This window comes from Lepisma saccharinum, chromosome 2, assembly GCF_977018435.1.
Source record: "Lepisma saccharinum chromosome 2, izLepSacc3.1, whole genome shotgun sequence".
Lineage (NCBI taxonomy): Eukaryota > Metazoa > Arthropoda > Insecta > Zygentoma > Lepismatidae > Lepisma > Lepisma saccharinum.
In genome coordinates, this window is record NC_139230.1 from 53490199 (window position 1) to 53510486 (window position 20288).

Consider the following 20288-nt stretch of genomic DNA (forward strand, 5'->3'; position numbering starts at 1 on the left):
GAGAGCCGAGAGGCGCGACAGAAACACGCTTGAACTCGCTGTGACCCTGCGCTTAGCAGCCATATTCCAAATTTCCCTTTGTACACACAACATTTACTGAATATACGATGTAAAACTCAGTGATACTTTATTGTAAATGATGAAATAGCATGTTACATTTTTAATATGAGTAGTAAATAGGTGGAAATCATTGTGATGTTTGTTTGGCGCCTGCCTTCTGCTTCCGTAACGTGCGCCTGCGCCCCAGAACGCGGTGGGTGACACGTTCGGGCTGACACCTGACGATAAAAGTGACAACCGTACTGCAAGGGGACATGTAGATTCGGACGATTTGGACGTCACTTCGACGGCACGCGAGAGCAACGGGAGAGAACGGGCCGGAGCGCTTGCCAAACCGGACACGGCCTCTGTCCGATACGCAGGGAAAACAAAGAGTATTCAGTTTTATCTACTGATTGTATTTGGCGCTGCAGTAGAAGTGCAATTCGAAAGACTTCCACTTCTAATCCACGACTTGAAGACCGCACTCCAAGACCAGACTCGGAGGATGCTCGCTTCAAGTACTGTATTGCAACTTTCTGACACAGTCTGAAACACACACGAAGTTTCACCACATACACGTTGGCTGTAGGTATGTGGGATCCTGAAAAGTCGGGACTGGGATCAGGTGAAAAATTTATCGTCCCTATCTCGACTTCGAGAAATGGTATCCTGACTTATAGGGATCCCGAACAATCGGGAAATTCCAAATAATCGGCACTGAACCCGACGATCGGGACCTAAAAAAATTGCAATTTCCCCATCAAGTCGATTAGTTTTCACGTGCGTTGCAAAATGATAAGAATGGTATCGAATTTGAACATATCCTGGAAACGAAAAGGAAACAGGAAACGAAAGTGATGCAAACTGACGGAGAGGGGAAAGCATGTTATGAGAAACGTGGTACTGTTCAGGGAGACGTGTATGTGTAACAGCAGGCAAGGTCGAAGTCAAAAGAGCGTTGCAAATTCATAAGAATGAGTGCGGTTACCCCAGTAGATGTCGTTGCCAGTGGCTACAGAGGGCGCTGTTGCAGCTAGCGTGCAAATCGCGAGGTATTCATGCCCTGTTCAGGAGTACGACAGCATTGATGAAAGTGCAGAATGGGCCGTCGAGCGGCAATGTCGGAACGTGAAAAGGGGCAGATATTGGCATATAAAGAAGAGATTGCACGCCGAATTTGTCGCAGCGCCTGTGTGGTGAACAATTTCCTAAAACTTGGAGACATGTATGGAATGAAGAAAGCACCGGGAAGGCCGCGGAAATTGACGCCCCGACAGGAACGTGACGTCCTGACGAAGCTGGCTGCTGGTGAAACATCCCTCAGACAGTTGGCTCGTGATCCTCAGATTCATGTGCGTCAATGAACGCTATCACGGGATGTGAAACGCAGCAATCGTCTCCGATATCGCAAGGCCAAACGACAGCCACGACTCGCAGCACAACACAAGGAGCGTCGCGTGTTCTGGGCCAAGATGCACATGGCGTGGATGGCGGAATGGCGGCGGGTAATTTTCAGTGATAAAAATAAATTCCATTTGGATGGTCCCGATGGCTGGAGATACTATTGGCATGATCTCCGCAATGAGGAAAAGATCTTCTACAAGAAACAACAGGGAGGACAGTTTGTAATGGTGTGGGGTGGGTTTGGTTATCATGGGAAAACGAATCTCGCCTTTCCCACAGGCCGTATGAATGCGCTCGGATACCAAAACGTCCTGACGGACAATCTATTGTCATTTGCCAATGGCATTGGTCGCGATCACTGGCGTTTCCAGCAAGACAACGCCACTATACACACTGCTGAGTCCACTATCTTCTGGTTTCTTGACAGGAATGTGCATGGCATTGATAGGCACTGCGATTTCTACTGACATTAACCCCATGGAAAACCTGTCGGGTCTTCTGTTCCGTTCAGTGTACGCCAATGAAACCCAGTACAACAACGTTCATGACCTGAGGAATGCTATCGTTGCTGCATGGGATGCCCTTGATGCTAATCTATTGAACAGTATGTGTGGACAGTATGTGTGATCTGGTCTTCATAATGGTGTACTGCCATGGTTCGTGAATGGGGCTGTTCATTGCCAAACTTTTCCGATGGCGGCGCCACTCCCGTTGCGTCCCTAAATATTTTCGTCCGTCATTTGGTTGCCCTAAGCTTTACTTTGGAGCTCGATGGGATGGCTATTCAAACGTTATTTTCAATGAAGGTAAGAATTTCTCGTGTAAATCGATAATAAAAATGGGTTTCGCAAAGCTTTAAGATGATGTTGCCAGTCATAAGTTTCCGAAAATTACATTCTCCTGAACCTAAGAATTAATATATTAAAGCGCAACGGAATGGTTGCTGAAACGAGCTAAATATAGTACGTTTATGCACAAAGAACACTAAACCTGACGTTATTTTGGTCGTCTCTAGCTGCCATGGGTCGATAATACAAAAATTTAGATTTTTATACTATGCTTTGCTTCTTTCTGGTTGCGAGCATGTGTAATTCAACGGCGTGTAGGAATCAAAGAAACTCCCAACATTATAAAGAAAAATGTATTAAGTGCGTAAATGCATGATATATATTATTATACACTATGACTGACATTATGCCCTATCCGATAATTTAATATTAACGTATGTTTTCATTGTATTAAGCAGATATTCTCCCCTCGTATTTTCGTCCTTCTTTTTCTTGGTAACAGCAATTTTAAAATTATAATACCTGTAAATAAGATAGCCCTAGAGGTTGCGAGACATGAAACAGAAGAAAAAATATTTTATGTAATAACTATTCTTGACGATAAATGTGTGTATATAAAACAAAGGACCATATTTACTAGCTACGTGGAAAAGTTGTATCACGTGAAGAAAAAGTCAGTTATTAAAAACAAGTATTAAAATAAAAGTACAGTCGAGCGGAATTACTACACATTATTCTTGACTGGATTCTCAACAATAGATCACTTAAATTGTGAAAATTGCAAGTGACGTAAAAAGTTCCGATATCTTTTCTGTTGTTGACGATCATCTTTTCAAAAGTCTTACTCTAACAGCACTAATTATTCAACTATCATGTTCAGACATCATTTCTGAGGTTAAGATGATATTAAACTTGCAATTTAATGTAATAGCAGCACGTTCGGCATCAAATTCCCCATGTAGTATTTAAATGGGAGAACAATTGCCGATCAAAAGCGTGGGGACGCAACAGGGGTGCTGCCACCTAAAATAGTTTGCTTTGACCAGGCCCATTGGCTATTAATATTAAAGCAGGCCTGGGATACCGTTCTTATCATTTAGCAACAGTAAACATGGTCACTTTTAAGGTTCGTTGCTTTGTACCTTCTCCTTGCCTGCACATGACTTCTGGTCAACACGTATTCTCTTTCTGTACATTAGGTGATCATTGTAAGGTGCTGTGTGCCTGTATCTGTAACGTGTCACACTTACGTTTTGATTAGTTCTTTTCATTTGTGTTTCTAAAAAATTCAAAACAAACAGTTTTTTGTTTTTAAACACGATTTTAATGTTTTAAACAAGAACCAAGAAAAACATGTTTTAAACTAATAAAACCTTTAAAACACAATGCCAAAAAAGCTTTCATACATACAGTATTCAATTTTAATTTTTTTAATAACTTGTAAAAAAAAGCATACCCAGGCATTTTTAAGAGGCCCATGCCCATGGTTACTCCTCACAATATGTTTCTTTGTAAACTGATTATACATTTTCAGTCAGTCAACAGATTTTTGTGCAGAATAAAGAAAATGACAAGGAACGAATGAAAATCCGAAGTTAGAACACGCAAATAACCACAAGCTATCAAACATCAAGTATCAAAATGTATTTTATACAAGTCTGGAAAAATAATGTTTAAAACACATTGTTTTAAATGTTTTAAACACTTGTAGAAAACAAAGCCGTGTGTTTTAAACTTTTAAAACAAGTTGTTTTAAACACTTTTGTATGAAACATGCCAACCCTGTATATAAGGATGTATTGTCAACTGCTTCGTTAGCGATTGTTTCAATTCTTGAAACAAAGCAAATGTTTCACTGAAAACTGTACATAAAAGCTTTTATAACAGACCAATTATAATTGGTTTGTGCTTTTATGATACAGCCAAGCCAATGATGGATACAACTAGGGGTGTGCGGGTCAATCGGGACGGGAAAACTTGCAATTTTTCGACCAAGTCGGGAAATGTTCGGGATGGAAAAATGTTCGAAACTTTCCGAAGCTTTGAAAATCTCGAATTCTACACGTCATTTTCACTTTAAGTTATTGTTTTTGCATTTATGGAATAAAAGCTAACAATTTCCGATAAGTTCCAGAAATTTACTGTGCAGAAAACGGCGAGAATTAACGAGTTTTTAAAATGACCATTCGGTATTTCTCGACTCCTCGGATCCCGAAAAGTCAGGAAGTCATTTCCCGAAGTCGGGATCGGGACGGGAATTTTTTTCCCGATCCCGCTCCACACTCTTCGCGATCCCACACACCCCTAGCAAACGAAGTATTGGGTGCGTTCCTAAAATCTTAACGAAACGAACGCGTTCAATGAAAATAACTGAGCTCTTGAATCTTGTGAAACCAGTTATTTTACAGACCTATGGGATACTCTAGGCGAAAGCGCAGGCGCAGCGTTTTGTTTAGAGAAAGTTTCCGAATAGCGTCAGCTGAAGGAATGTCCTTATGGCAAAAATAAACTCTACTGTGGACATTTTTACTCATTTTAATCATATTATAAGAAATGTCAAGACATACTCATCTTGTGCATGTTGCTTCATATCGGTCTCCGATAAAATTATAATACATTTTCCGAACTAGTGCAGTTAGAATCCATCAGCACGCGCTTTGTCTGCAAGGAGCAGACGATTCTCACGGAACAAACCAGCCTCCTGGCTTATGCGTTTGGTGAACCTGGTTCTTACACGAGACGCACGGAATGCGACTTTTGGGACAGCATAATGAAACTCACGAACGCACGGTTATGGGACAGCCAGTTGCCATAACTTGTTTAACGCGTTTTTAAACTCGTACGACTTTCGGAACGGGCCCATTCTGTTCTACAATACAGAATGCTGTAGAAAATACAAGTTGCTGTCACCTGTGCTTAGTTATAACCAATTTTTACAGCGCTGTAGCATAGTGCATAAAAAGAAAAAAAGAAGAGCGACACCCGCAATGTTTTTGTAACTTGACATTTCCTCGTATTTGTGCCTTTGCACTTTTAAACGTATTGAAGTTCATTTCCATCAATAAGAAGCTACAAGAAACAAATCATGAGGTGAATTCATGGTGATGGAAAATACCAATTAGCCGAACGCCTTAGAATGCTAGCCATTTTTTTTCGAATTACAAAATTTAGTACCCGGCGTTGGAAATACAACGTTTTTCTGTAAATCTCATTTTTATCTGTTGTGCGTTCTGATTCTTTATTGATAAAAAATTCGGATAACTTTATTTAGTTGTGATTGATCATAGTGTCTATATAACTTCCAGCAACGATGAGAGAATCATTCATTCATAAAAAATAATTTTCCGTTGAAAACTTGTTCATGTGTGTACTAGCGGGTTTTTCGATTGCGTTTTTGAATGGGTGATACACATTTGAAATTATATTATAACTGCGTTATGCAATAGTTCTTCGTACTACAATAATGCTGCAGATTTTAAGTTATTGGAGTGAGAGGAAATTGCTGAGGTACACTTGCTTGCTCAACCCTTGCACTTGTCCCACATAATGGTGGCGTGTATGTAGTGTTAAATTGGTTGCAGAAGTGCATTTGAATAAGCAGTTAATTAGGCAACCACAAGTGTCATGGCGTACCAATGAAGTATTTACGGTAAAAATTTACTATCCTTCGGACACCTCTAATTTTTTCGTTTCGTCAATTTTTGACATTCGTACTTACATATCTGCTTCACGGAACATTCCTGAAGGTGTATCAACGTTGTTTTGATGAAATTTTAACTATTTTTCCTAACCTAACAGAACTAACCTAACCACGCACCAATGCTTCGTGGGGCTAGCGCCAATGGTTCGCAGTTATTTCCAATTTCTAGATACTGATACTAACACGACACCAAATTTTAACTATGTTTCCTAACCTAACAGAACTAACCTATCCACGCGCCAATGGTTCGTGGGGCTAGCTATTCTCCGTCGGAGAATTAATTTTCAACAAACAACATGAATTTCAGCTATGAAACATTCCCACATCACACAAAACACCTTCCCGATGTTCGACAAAGCTACAGGAACTTATTACAGTAAGTAGTTTCTTCTGTAAAAATAAATAAATGTGTCCGAAGGATAGTAAACTAGTACTGTATTAACTTACCGGATCTTGGAAAGGTGCACATAACCTGATGTGGTGATTCTTCAATTTTTACTTTTAACGAACAGCATTTCATTTGCCTTGATTATGGTACCTTAATGTGAAGGGTTATCTTTCCGATTTGTAATGATTATTAAAAGTTGTACATGAGGAATGTGTTTAAAATTCTTTGGATGATTGTAGAAGTAAGATTGAAGTAGGCTATATGTAGTGGTGTGCCCAGGATTTTTGAAAGGAGGGGGTTAGATATACATTTTTTAGTAGTCACCCCATTTTGCTATCTTTTCCTGCATTTGATGGTTTTTTTTTAGGAATACTGGGCCAAAGGGGGGGGGGGGTATAACCCCCACCAACCCTCCTTGGGCACGCCACTGGCTATATAGATATTAATTCGTTAATGTTAGTGATTAGCTTTGTATTAGTGTGTCACTATTTATCTTATGAAAGTTATGATTGCTGGATCCCAATCTCTTCATTATGCATACACATCTTCTACATCAGCAGTGCAAACACACGCACCTTCGATTGTTGCTTTTTGCATGTTTCCTATGTAATTCAGGGGTCTCCCCGGCCCAAGTTCCTTTTTTTTTATTCCTATTTCATCATGCTACAAATGCAATTTTAACATGGTTCGATTTCAATTTAGGCTACTTACGTTAACACATACTGTGGAGTTTTAGCGATTACTTACGATTTTGTTCAATATATGCTTTCGTAGTTAGGTTAGGCAGGCCAGGTTTGGTTCTCTTAGCATTAAAATAAAGTCCCTAAGTGCATTATACCAACATTCCGATTTACTTCTACATTAATTCCTACTATACTTACTTACAGTCGCTTGTCAATGGAAAATACATTGTCAATGTGAAGCACACATGCTTGCGTAAGTTAATTTTTAAGTTGTTTTTTCAACATAAATAGCTTTTTTCAAAATCCAATCAGTGCTCATTACTTTAACCTTCTAGCGGGCGCGTTCATAATCGTGTCACCAGCGGGCGTGTGACGCATTTTTTACGTCATTTAGTATCATTCATTATGAGCAAGGATTTATATAATATAAACGTAAATGTTTTTGGGTCTACATTTATTTATATCATATCTGAGGTTAATATAAATGAAACATTGAAATACAAGTTAGAATGCTGAAAAAAAAAGAAAAAAACAGTACGTAACTTATTACATATTTATAGCGCACCACGCTTTTCATCAGCAGGCGCGTGTCGTACGTTTTACGACAGATATTCCTGCTGAAAACGTAAATATTACAAGTTTATGTACACAGACTTTACATTCCAAGTTCAAGAGGGACCGAGTCGAGTAAAAATTCTCTACGTTATATGATAAATTATGGGTAGTCTATGGCAATATACTGTGTACACAATCCCGCCTCCCCCTTCCCTCACCGCATACACACACACACACACACACACTATATACTATATCTCGTATAAACTTAGTAAACTAAACCAAATAATAAGAAATTACTTTCACATTTTCAGATATGTCCGTCCCCTCAAAACATCCTGGGAACGAGCCTAGCTACCAAAGTAGGTCAAGTCGCGATTAGCCTTTCTGTACATAAAGCAGACTCAAAAACAAAATCAATCAATCTATTCTATTCGAGAAACTTGAAGGATACGCTGAATTTCTTTAACGTCTACGTTTTGTCGACTCATTTTCAACAATGACCTGATGAAATAATTACAGAACAGGAGCAGGCGCGCAGCGCAAACTTTACGACACGGTGTTCTCATCTGAAATAAACAACAATTGACAGAGTATAACATATGGATTAGTAACAATGACTGCTAATATGCAACACAAAATACCTATTTGAGGAATACATAAAAAGCATAGGTCGACGAATTCAAAGGAAACACAAGAAAATTAAAGAAAATTACTTTTGGCATAAATTTTGCGCAGGCGCGCCCGCTCGAAGGTTAAGTAAGGTTCAAATATCGTGTGACAATGATTGCCAAAATTCTACGATAATTAGTCTTCCTGCTAGGAGAATTTGAAAAAAAAATCATAAAAACAATCGGAACTGTTACCACCTCTCCGATGGTACAGTGGTGGCGTCGTTGCCTTCGAATCAAGGGGTCTTGGGTTCAATACCTGGTGGAGGCACATAGTGGTTCGGTTCCCACTTTAAACTGTAGGTCCAGTCCCGATTAGCCTTACTGTGCATAAAGTGGACTTAAAACACCAACTCAATCAATCAATACAAAAAACTATGTAATTCGATGATATTTTTTGCAAAAAGCATTTCACATCATGGAAAAGCAAACATTTCATGGTATTTTGCAAATAAAACTCTCAAAATGGAAACAGGGTATGAGTTCTGATGATGAGAGTAAGAAATAATCTGACTTACACCTTTCCTGAAACATGATTCATTTTGTTGAAATATCTCACAGATACAGGCATACATAATCTTGTATAAATATGCCTTTTGTATGTAGGCCATTATTTGTGGAGTTGAAAACTATTTCACAAATATTTGTAACCATAAGACTTGTCTTTTTCTTGCTGCTGCTTCATTTATTGGTACTTCTCATTGTACCATTCTTATTTTTCTCAATCTGGAGTCAAAACTTGCAGGATTATAACCAACCAACTAACTCTCTAGCCTTCTTAAACCCGAAGGTTCATAGCTGCAGCAACACAGGCCTTCCATCTGTCTCTATCTTGAGCAAGATCTATATACTCTTTTCCATCCCTACCGATTTCCCTTAGGTCCATCTCGACGTTGTCCCTCCATCTTCGTCTTGGCCTTCCTACTGGTTTCTTACCATCAGGTTTCCCAACAAGAATCCTGTAAACTCCTCTTTCCTCTCCCATTCGTGCCACATGGCCTGCCCACCTAAGTCTTCTTGATTTAATTATTCTAATAATGTCTGGACATGAATACAAATTATGTAGTTCTAAATTATGTAACCTTCTCCACTCACCTGTCTCCTCATCCCTTTTAGGTCCAAAGATTTTCCTAAGGATCCTATTTTCAAATACTCTCAATTTATGTTCCTCTTTCAATGTAAGGGACCAAGTTTCACACCCATATAATACTACAGGCAAAATTACTGTTTTGTATATTTTAACTTTTAGTTTCTTAGATATTAAACGAGAAGACAAAAGTTTATGAAGAGAGAAGTAACATGCATTTCCTGAATTAAGCCTACTTTTTATTTCCTCTTTAATATAATTTTCATTTGTTAATATTACTCCTAAGTATTTGAATTTGGAAACTGTTTCAAACGAGTTGTTATCAATAATTAGATTTTGATTATTACCTAACACTTGGTTTCGGCCTGTAAGCATATATTTAGTTTTCTCTTTGTTAACTTCCAAACCTATCTCTTTACCAGTTTTGAAAAATATTTTAGCATTATTCTTAATTGTATTCACAACATCCCCCAGTAAGTCTACATCATCTGCATATGCTAACAACTGAGTCACACCATTTAATTTTAGACCTTCTTTAGTTTCGTTTACCTTCCTAACAGCATATTCTAAGGCAAAATTAAAGAGCAATGGAGATAATGCATCTCCTTGTTTTAACCCATCATGAATTGTAAATTTGTCAGACACATTAATACCCACACGAATTTTACTTTCTGTTTCACTGGTGCATATTTTTATCATACTAACAAGCTTCTTAGGTATTCCAAACTCTACTAATATATTATATAATTTATCTCTTTTGACCGAATCATATGCTTTTTTGAAATCAATGAATAGCTGATGGACATTTTGATTATATTCCCACTTTTTTTCAAGTGTCTGTCTGATGTGAAAAATTTGATCTGTAGTTGATCTGTTACGTTTAAATCCACATTGATAATCACCTATAATTTCATTAGCATATGGGGTTAGTCTTGTTAAAAGAATGTTAGATAATATTTTATATGTTGTTGAGAGTAGAGAAATTCCACGGTAATTATTGCAGTTCATTTTATCACCTTTTTTAAACACAGGAACAATTATGGAATCTTTCCACTGTTGAGGGATTTCTTCTTTATTCCATATTAAACAAATTAATTTATGAATTTGACATATTAATGAATTTCCACCATATTTAATTAACTCAGCTGGTATTAAATCAATGCCAGGTGCTTTGTTATTCTTTAGCCTTTTAATAGCATCTTTAACTTCAGTCAAGTTAGGTTCTGGAACTAAAGGTTCTGCTGTGTGGACTTCATTTACTTCTGATTTATCTCCTACATGGACATTTAAAAGGTCATTAAAGTAGTTCTTCCATCTATTTAGAATATCGCTTGGTTCAGCTAGAAAATCACCCTATTTATATTTTATCAAGTTTACTTTAGGTTGCCACCCCTTTCTAAACTCATTTACACCTTTATATAAATCTCTGATATTTTTATTTTTGCTGTTTGTTTCAATTTCGTTAATTTTGCTTTTCAAGTAATCTCTTTTTTTACTTCTAAACATGGAGTTATCTTCTTGCTTTATTCTATTATAATTGTTTAGATTTGTATCATCAGAGTTATTTAACCACCTAAGTCTAGCCTGATTTCTTATTTCTATTAGATTACGACATTCATTATCAAACCATGGCTTACTTTTTCTCGGTTTATGGTATCCTATACTTTCTTTAGCTGCTAATTCTATTGCATTACGTATGTGCTCCCAGTTCTTATTTACGTCTGTGTCATTTATATTTTCATCATCATTTAAATCCTGCAAAACATCAAATCTATTTGACAGTTTAATTTGGTAATCTTTCTTAATTCTTTCATCAGTAAACTTTCCTGTATCAAATTTTATAACTTTTAGATTTTGTTGCTTATGATTTATCACTGAGAGTCTTTCTCTTAATTTAGCAATTACTAAATAATGGTCACTGGCACAGTCAGCACCTCTATGTGTACGAACGTCAATTATACTAGTATGCCTTCTCTTATCAATGAGAATATGATCTGTCTGATTATGAGTTTTACCATCTGGAGAAGACCAGGTATATTTATGGATATCTTTATGTTTAAAAGTGGTACTTTTCACAATTAAATTCTTTGAGGTTGCAAAAGTAATCAATTTTATACCATTATCATTACTTAATTCATGAGGACTTTCTTTACCAATTGTGGGTTTAAATGTCTCTTCTTTGCCAATCTGTGCATTACAGTCACCTAACAGAATTTTCATATCATACTGAGAAAATTTATCAAAGACCTGTTCTAACTCTGTATAAAAATCATCTTTAGTATTATCATCTTTATCTTCCGTTGGTGCATGTATGTTTATTAAAATAATTTTACACCACCTACCCTGTAAAACTGCATATGATATCCTATCATTAATAAATTCTACTGTTTTAAGAGCCGAGATAATTCTATTATTTATGAAAAAGCCTGTTCCAAAATTATGATTTTCAGTACCACCATAGAAAAAAGTATAATTTTTAGTTTTACAATTCCCTTCTCCTGGCCACCTAACTTCCTGGACAGCTACTACATCTAATTTATACTTAACTATCTCATTAACTGTACACTGAAATGCCCCAGGCCGGTAAAGGCTCAGAACATTCCAGGTGCCTAATTTAATATCCTTATTCCTAACGTAGATCTTATCCTTAGTCCAGGGACCTCCCAAAGTAGTCCCCAACCGGAGATCCAAACGGGGGACTACTTTACCTCCGGAATATTTTACCTTGGGAACATCCATGGCCTTATATTGCTGATTCTTGACATGTCTTTTTACAGTGCAGAGTTGTCAGCTCTACGCCTAACAGGAAGATAAATAATCCTAACAGGAAGATAAATAATCCTTGCAGGATTATTCTGTTACTAACTACGTGCTAATGCAATAAACATTGGTTTATATTCACTGAATAGGATACCCACTACACTCTTATGCTTCTCATTATGGGAGTAACCTCCATAATTTTAACAATAAATCAATCATATTTTAGCAGTTCGCCACTGTATACTGCATGTTCTCAAAAGTTGATCCATCCTACTTCAATTAGGCAGAGAGCCTTGTTATCAAGGGGTCCAGGCAAGATGTACATTAATCTCTTAATCCTTTAATGGTGTTCATTAGGCTCTAAGAAAGGAAACAAAATATATGTACTGGTGGGGTGAAGCTCATACAAAAGGAAATGTAATATGCATACTTTAAGCACACTTAAATTTATCTTGATTTAAAATTCAATAATATTATAGGCAAAAATAACAAACATTTGGTGTAGAATAATATACAAAATATTAATTGTGTTAAACTGTAAATAACGTCATTATCATTTAACTATAAATAAACATGGCAATTGATATTTTGCAAACTATCAGTAAAACAATCACCAAAATTCAGCTACAAAAAATGTAAAAAATATTTTAATCATGTAGTACATCCAGAATGTTTTGTTTTTACTGGAAGAAAGGTTACTGAAAATATTGTTTCATGAACACACCCAACAAACATTTCCATCCATAGTAAGTTCATATACAGTGTGCTCGGAAATTCCCCTTACAAACTCCTAGGGCTAGTAGAGGAGACTGAGTAGACAATATTTGGAATAGGAACCCATGTCCGGAAACGTACCATTTCTGTGCTACGACCATGACAATGTATCGTATGTGCCTGTGTTGGTATGCAACTGGCAGTACATGATAACCTAAAGTGTAATCATTTATTATAACCATGTCAAATTAGGTGTTATGTGAGGTACAGAATTGAATGACGTGTAACTCAGTACATAATACAGACAAATTTATTTTATAACAATGACAAGGGAACAAAAAAGAAACGTACTATTTATTGATCACAATAACACTTGTGTCGACAGTGGAACGCAACAATCTTTTTCTGTCTTCTGCACTGGATGTGTACAGATACGGCACTGCTCTAGTACAACAGTGGCTCGATGTGACGACCACCAATATCGTTGCACACATTGTACCAACGAATCATGTTCCGGTACACTCGCTACATCACACCTGGTGTCCCATCACTCTTGTGCAGCAACATTTGCACAAGAATAATGCATGCAGTTCATCCTCTGTCTCTACAGGAGTCTCGTACACCATACTCTTCATACTACCCCACAAAAAATAGTTCAATGGCATTAAATCCAGCTATTGTGGGGGTCATGCGGTTGGACCACCTCGGCCTAGCCATCTTTGCCGGAATCTTTGGATAAGATGTGTACGAACATTACGTGTAAAGTGAGGTGGTGCACCATCGTGCTGAAACCACAGTTCCTGACGGACGTTCAATGGCACAGCATCCAAGAACAGGGCGAATACTTCCTGTAGGAAGATCAAGAATGCAGCACCCGTTAGCCTGGCTGGAAGAAGGTACGGCCTGATCACATGACCATCCAGATTACCTGCCCACACATTGATAGCAAATCTGTGCTGGAATCCCTAGACATGCGTCGCATGAGAGTTTTCGTCTGCCCAGACATGGCTGTTTCGAGAATTGAGAACACACGCCCTAGTGAATTTACATTCATCTGTGAACAAAACTCGACGTGGAAACTGCGGCTTGTCGATGCAGGGGTGCAGAAATCATGTGCAAAAGTTAACACATGGTACAAAATTGGCTGATCTTAAAGCCTGTACCCTTTGGTGGTGGTAAGGATGTAGTTGTTGCTCATTCAGAACCTTCCACATGATGCTGCAAGAAACACCCATTACATGCGCAATTGTTTGCATGCTTATTGACGTGTCCTGTTCAACGTGGTGCACTACAGTCCTTCCTGTCGGTGGTGAAGGTACGTTGTTCGTTGCGTAATGCTGGCAAAAAGAGTATGCGATGGAGTCGCACGTTGTGGATAACGCTTTTGACACAGCCGACGAGCTACTCTTCCATTCCCTTCCGCTGCGCCATACACAAAGATCATGTCCACGTATTCTGCAAACGTGTACTCAACCATGTTCCTTGGAGATGCACAAGTACGTGCAGGTACGCTCCAGGCCGGATACCGAGGTAGGGCAGACGTCATGTGCCATCAGGTGATCTTCTGACATCATGTACTGCCTACCCGGTTGCATAACTATTCCAAATATTGTCTACTCCGTCCCCTCTACTTGTCCTAGGGGTTTGTAAGGGGAATTTTCGAGCACCCTGTATAGGCTACAATATCAGAAGTGAAAAAATATAATAATTTATTATTTGCTTTAATATTATTCAAATATTACATGGCCGTTTACCAGAAAAAGCCTTTCTATAAAAAACATGTATCTATATATATGGTGTCGAAAACAATACAAGTAATTTAAAACATGTTTTTTAAAAATAAAAAAATCTTGATTTTTATCCACCCTGGGTCCAAGGTTTGATCTCTGGTCAAAAGACTATGGTTTGGATCACATTTAAAACAGTAGGTCCTGTTCCAAAAGCCTATCTGAGCATAAAAAGGACTTAAAACAAATTAGGTCTTTAATCTAATTTGTAGTTCTGGTTGATATTTCCTGCTTCTCACATTGTTCTGACATTCCAACATACATACCAGTGTTCTCAGGTTACCAGCCAGGTTAAATCAGCATTAGCTTCCAACTTTTCAAGTGCATACATTGCTCTCATCCAGCGGCGGCTCAAAGGGCAAAGCCGCCGTGCCATGGTACTACCCTCAGAAGAAATGCATACCTCGCCAAAGTATTGTTAAATTAATACATTTATAGTTTACAGACAAGGAGATTCGAATCTCGTAATCAGTAAAGCTTATGGTGGAAAGACTTGGGTCAAGCTGACGACTGCCCCAACCTACAAGCAGCATTGCCAGCTCTTTCGTACCCTCGCAAGGCCCGAGCCCTCCAAGAGCTGGCCTGACCAATTTGACACATGTTTAGAGGGTTGAAGAAGTCTCAGCTGGAAACAAGTTGGAAAGGGGTGGGGGGTTAGCCATGCTGGTCGTAAGACACCAGCTGAGCCCGTTTTCACTTGGCATGACGAGGGACATAGTTGCCACCTTTGTGTCGCCAAATATGACTGATTTGTAAGACCCATTCGGAAGTAATTCGTCAGAAAGGTACTATCTACTTTTCTGCCTACTTTTGGAACAAACGTAGTATGTATTCAAAGTTAAATGAACATTTAGATATAAGATAGATGCATCTAAAGGGCTGTCCAGACTTTTAATATTTTTTGTAGATAGTACAAGGGTTGCTATTTATGCATCCGGAATAACAAACAAAAAAAATGTATAATTGAAAATGGTTTTATCGTTTTTCAAAATATTCTCCATGATGATTGATGCACTTTTGCGTACGTTGACACGAGCCTTTTTTTGAGCGATTGTCAAATTATGCGGGATCCAACGCGAACAAATCTTCTTCACAGCTAAATGTTCTTCTAATATCTTATGTATGCTAGTCATACTAATGCCCAGGGATGCCTCAATCTCACGATATGTGACATGACGATCTTGCATTAACAGTTCTCGCACAGCATCAAATTTTTCTGGCACAACAACTGATTTTGGACGGTCACGATTGAATTCACTAAACCAGTGATATACAGTGCTTTTAGATGGTGCTTCATTGCCAGAAGTCGAAGTGAGTTGAACGATGCACTGTTGTTGAGATAATCCTCGTAGAAAATCATTGCTCAAAAATGTTCTCGAGTTAATTCCATTGCTGGCCTCCAATGAAATTTTCAAGTCCCTGTAACAAACAAAAATAGCATCCATAAGCACAACGTTCTGGGTACACTTACCATAGAAATGTCCAACTTTACGATGGATATATTAGAAGTTGCCTAGCAACATTAGTGTTGCCAGTTCCAGATACATAAATCCTATGATCCTTTAACATTTTGACAATTTCTTTTACAACATATGTCTAGGATATTTTTGATGTCCAGTTGGAATACATGTGGATGGGGGAGGAGAGGTGAAAGGATTTGTCTTTTCCTTCCTCTTGTGATGGTTGTGTTTTTAGGGAAGTGTTCTGTAGTGTATAAGAGATAGGTTGGTGAGTGAAGATGAATGGGATTTGTTGGTTATTACTTATTACATACACTGTTTTCCACGTTACCAAATGAGGATAAATTAAGAGCTAAACATCTTGACCAGTGCCTCAACCACAAGGAAGGGCAGGGGGGGGGGGGGGTCATTGGAGGATTTTTTTAATTCAATTTCTTGATTACATTGGCACTACCCATCATAGTAGCTGCGGGCTGCCACTGCTATCATCATGAGGGAATGTAAAAATGGCAGTTTCATCTCAGCAGAGTCCAACCATGGACAACAGTGTGGCCCTTAGAAAGGGCGATTCCTCACAACCCAGAGCAGCCGAACGTGGGGACGAGACCCTTACAAGGACTGATTCTGAACCGCACAGCCCCTCTACTTGTAGCAACACAGGACAGAAATGCCCCACTGCAATAGTTTTACCATTCGTCAGACACACCTCTGGGAAGTTGAGCATATTTCTTGCCAGGCACGGGATGAAGACCATTCACAGACTGCCACTGAAAACCAAGGTCCTACTCCGTTCAGTCAAAGATGACCTAGAACTCCACATTGTAGGAATATACAGTGTGATTGTGGGACACCATATGTAGGCCATACAGGATGCACCATTGAACAGTGATGTAATGAACATCATTGCAACATCAGGTTATTCCAACCAGGGACGTATCCAGAAGGGGGGCTTAGGGGGCTCGAGCCCCCCCCCGAAAGTTTTAGGTTTACACTAGATAAAATGAGGTTTTTGGTTTCTTGTGATGTGAAATAAAATAATGTGACAATAATTTAAGGAGAGAAATAATTATCGAGGCAAGATGGAGAATGTTCCGTAACCCTGTTATTGATAATAGCACGTATCCAAGATGGGGCACAGGGGGCTCGACCCTCTCCCCAGAAAATTTTTCAGTTTACATTAGATAAAATTAAGTTTTTGGCTTCTTGAATAATGTGAAAATAATGTAAGGAGAGAAATAATAATCGAGGCAAGATGAAGCATGTTTTATAACGCTGTTATTGTTAATAGCACGTATCCAAGGTGGAGATGAGGTGGCTCGAGCCCCCCCTCAGGAAATTTTTCAATTTACACTAGATAAAATTCGATTTTTGACATCTTGAATAATATGAAGATATTAAATTTATAAATCTGAGAGAAATAATTATCGAAACAAGACGGAGAGTGTTCTATAAACTTATTATTGTCAATAGCATGCATCCAAGGTGGGAATCAGGAGGCTCGAGCCCCCCCTTCAGATTTTTTTTCTGTTTACACTAGATAAAATTAGGATTTTGGCTTCTTGAATATTGTGATGATAATTTGGGAGAAATAATTATCGAGACAAAACGGAGAATGTTCTATAACCCTGTTATTGTTAATAGCACGTATCCAAGGTGAGGTTGAGGTGGTTCAACGGTCCCCCCCTCAGGAAATGTTTTATTTTACACTACATAAAATTAGGTTTTTGGCTTTTTGAATAATTTGACGATGATTTAAGGAGATAGAAAATTATCGAGGCAAGACGGAGAATGTTCTATAACCCTGTTGTTGATAATATTGCACGTAAACTTTTCTTACGCTTTCGGTGTTGTCGCAGCGCACTTGAGCATTATGTAGAAACTTGTCAGCATTTGGAAGCTGCACAACAAAGGTAGCGCCTAACGTAGGGCGATTCGTTGTAATTTCTAATCTCTGGAAGGCGGGAGAGGGTACGTTCTTGAATGAGAGAATGAGTCAACTACTGGCGATATTAACAAATCGTTTTATCTGCGGAACGTTCTAGAATATAATGAGTATATAAATACGCGGATTCAATTTTTCGGTTGAGCTGGACAAAGAATTGGTTAATGAGATTTCAGAGGTAAGTGTGGCAATTCATACAGTCGATTAGTGATCAGTCAGCGTCCTCTGGTTGCTTTATAAGATATAGTGATTCGAAAATGAAGACATTGACGACAGCAGAACTTCCGGGGCCTCAGTGTAGTGCTAGTTCGGTTTGAGGGCCGAAGAGATCAAGGTCTCTCTCTCTCCCCCCCCCCTCTCTCTCTAAAGTGAATATTTCAGCAGTACCGGATATTGGAGTGGTTTATTAAAACAGAAATAAGCTGCATAGATCAACTGAAAATCAAAGTTTTGAGTGATGATTTAGTTTATCCAGAACTAAATTTCGTATATGCAGTCCGAGAATTTCCTGGTATAAAAAAATACTTTGTTTAAGCCTACTGGGTTCGAAACACATTCAAACACTTAACTACCATAAAGAGACAGCCGAAAATTTTATGAATGTCGAGAAGAGAAAGCAAGATATTGCATATGTAGACATTTTAGGTGGAAATTGCAGGCTCTACCAGGATCCAAATCAGGGCTTTACCAACTGAGCCACCTAGTCATCCTTGACTTCAACCGATTTTTCGTTAAAATGTCTACATAGTACATGTCCTGTGTATATCAAATCGTAAGGTGTTGCTTGTATAATGAACAAGCACAGAAAATATAGGAGAGAGAAGAAAACTGAGATGCATTCCCACCGGTTGAGGAGAATTTTCTTCTGTGGTCAACAAGAGCTAATACTTCGAGGTGACAATGACTGGGCCCTAATATGAGAGATTTAGTGTGTTGGGAACGGAAGGGTTTTCACTGTGCATTAATTGTTTCGTGATCCACCTGTATTCGAGAAGACTTCCTTTGTTTCGTGCCGATATATGACAAGACAGCAGAAGCTGTGAGAGGCATTTTTGAACACTTGTGAGTGCTAAGGCCTGAATCTGAACAATTTGGTGTGTTTCGGCTTTTATAAGAGCTGCAAACATGGGAGGACAAGACACTTTAGTAGTGTTCAGGCTCGAATCAGAGAGAAATATTCGAGAGCTGTCTGCGTCCAGTTCGCAGCCCACAATTTGAATCTCGCGTTCTCGAGTGGATTGTCCATCCCGTGCATGTGTAACAGCTACGTAAAAACACTCAAAGACACCATAGACGTTTTTATGCCTGATGAGAAGAAATGGACAAACACACATACTGAGATGGTTCCGGCACACAATGTTAATGCATGGAAACAGAGGAGTCGAGTGGTAAAAAATGTTCCGATTTCACGTTCCGATTAAAATGACAGCCTTAGTGGCGACGATTTAAGGGATAGTTGCTCCCCAATTTTTTGCCTCAACATTATGGCCTCCTAATGTTAAGCTTTGTCTACCAAAAGAAAGTAAACTTTCCTTGCAACGCCCTCCGCACCCCCCCCCTCCCCCGTTTTGGAAGCCAATTGCCACCACTGGTCTTGAACATACAATTGTGAGGTTCTTACATCCCTTAAAAAAATGGTGTTGAGCCCCCCCCCCCCCCCCCCGAAAGGAATTCCTGGATACGTGCCTGATTCCAACCAGAAAAGTCAGGACTAGCAGAACACAGCATCACCAAGGGGCACTGGATTTATATTTGCGGACACCAAAATAATAGCCAAATGTGCCGATTACTGGAACTGATGAGTAAAGGAAGCCATAGCCATTTCATGGAAAACCACCAATCTTAACAGGGATGTGTGACTCCAGCTCAGTCATCCCTGGAACCCACTCCTCCATAAAAACATGACACCAGCCAATAGGAACACAAGGATCCAGAGCAAACCAATAAAAAGACCACCCAAGCTACACCCTATCATAGTCATATATTTAACCCTACACTGGTCTCCATTTTTTCATTCCCTGGTGATGAGAACAATGTTTGAGCTCAAAACATTGGAAGCTAATGCCAATTTAACATGGCTGGCAACCTGAGAACACTTGTTCAAATCACGTCACCAGAAAAAGCTACAATTCCTATTCCAGCATCCAGTAATAGTTATTGTGCATGTTCCAAAAATTGTAATTTTTCACCATTTTTTTTAGTGTCTTGAATCATTTGGTTTAGTATGAATAGCCTACGACCCGCACTTTCAGTGATGGGGACCCCTGAACATACATTTCCAGTATTTACCTCCTGGGTTGTGACTCA

At 38.7% G+C, this 20288-nt stretch overlaps 1 protein-coding gene across 1 annotated transcript in view; it reads left to right on the forward strand.

Annotated features, from left to right (window-relative positions):
- Window positions 1-5215: 5215 nt before the first annotated feature.
- por (Protein-serine O-palmitoleoyltransferase por) overlaps window positions 5216-20288 on the forward strand; it is a 39173-nt gene continuing 24100 nt past the window's right edge. Inside the window, exon 1 of the mRNA XM_083118093.1 lies at window positions 5216-5324. The gene's annotated coding sequence lies outside the window, so the exon portion shown is untranslated. The remainder of the gene's footprint in view (window positions 5325-20288) is intronic.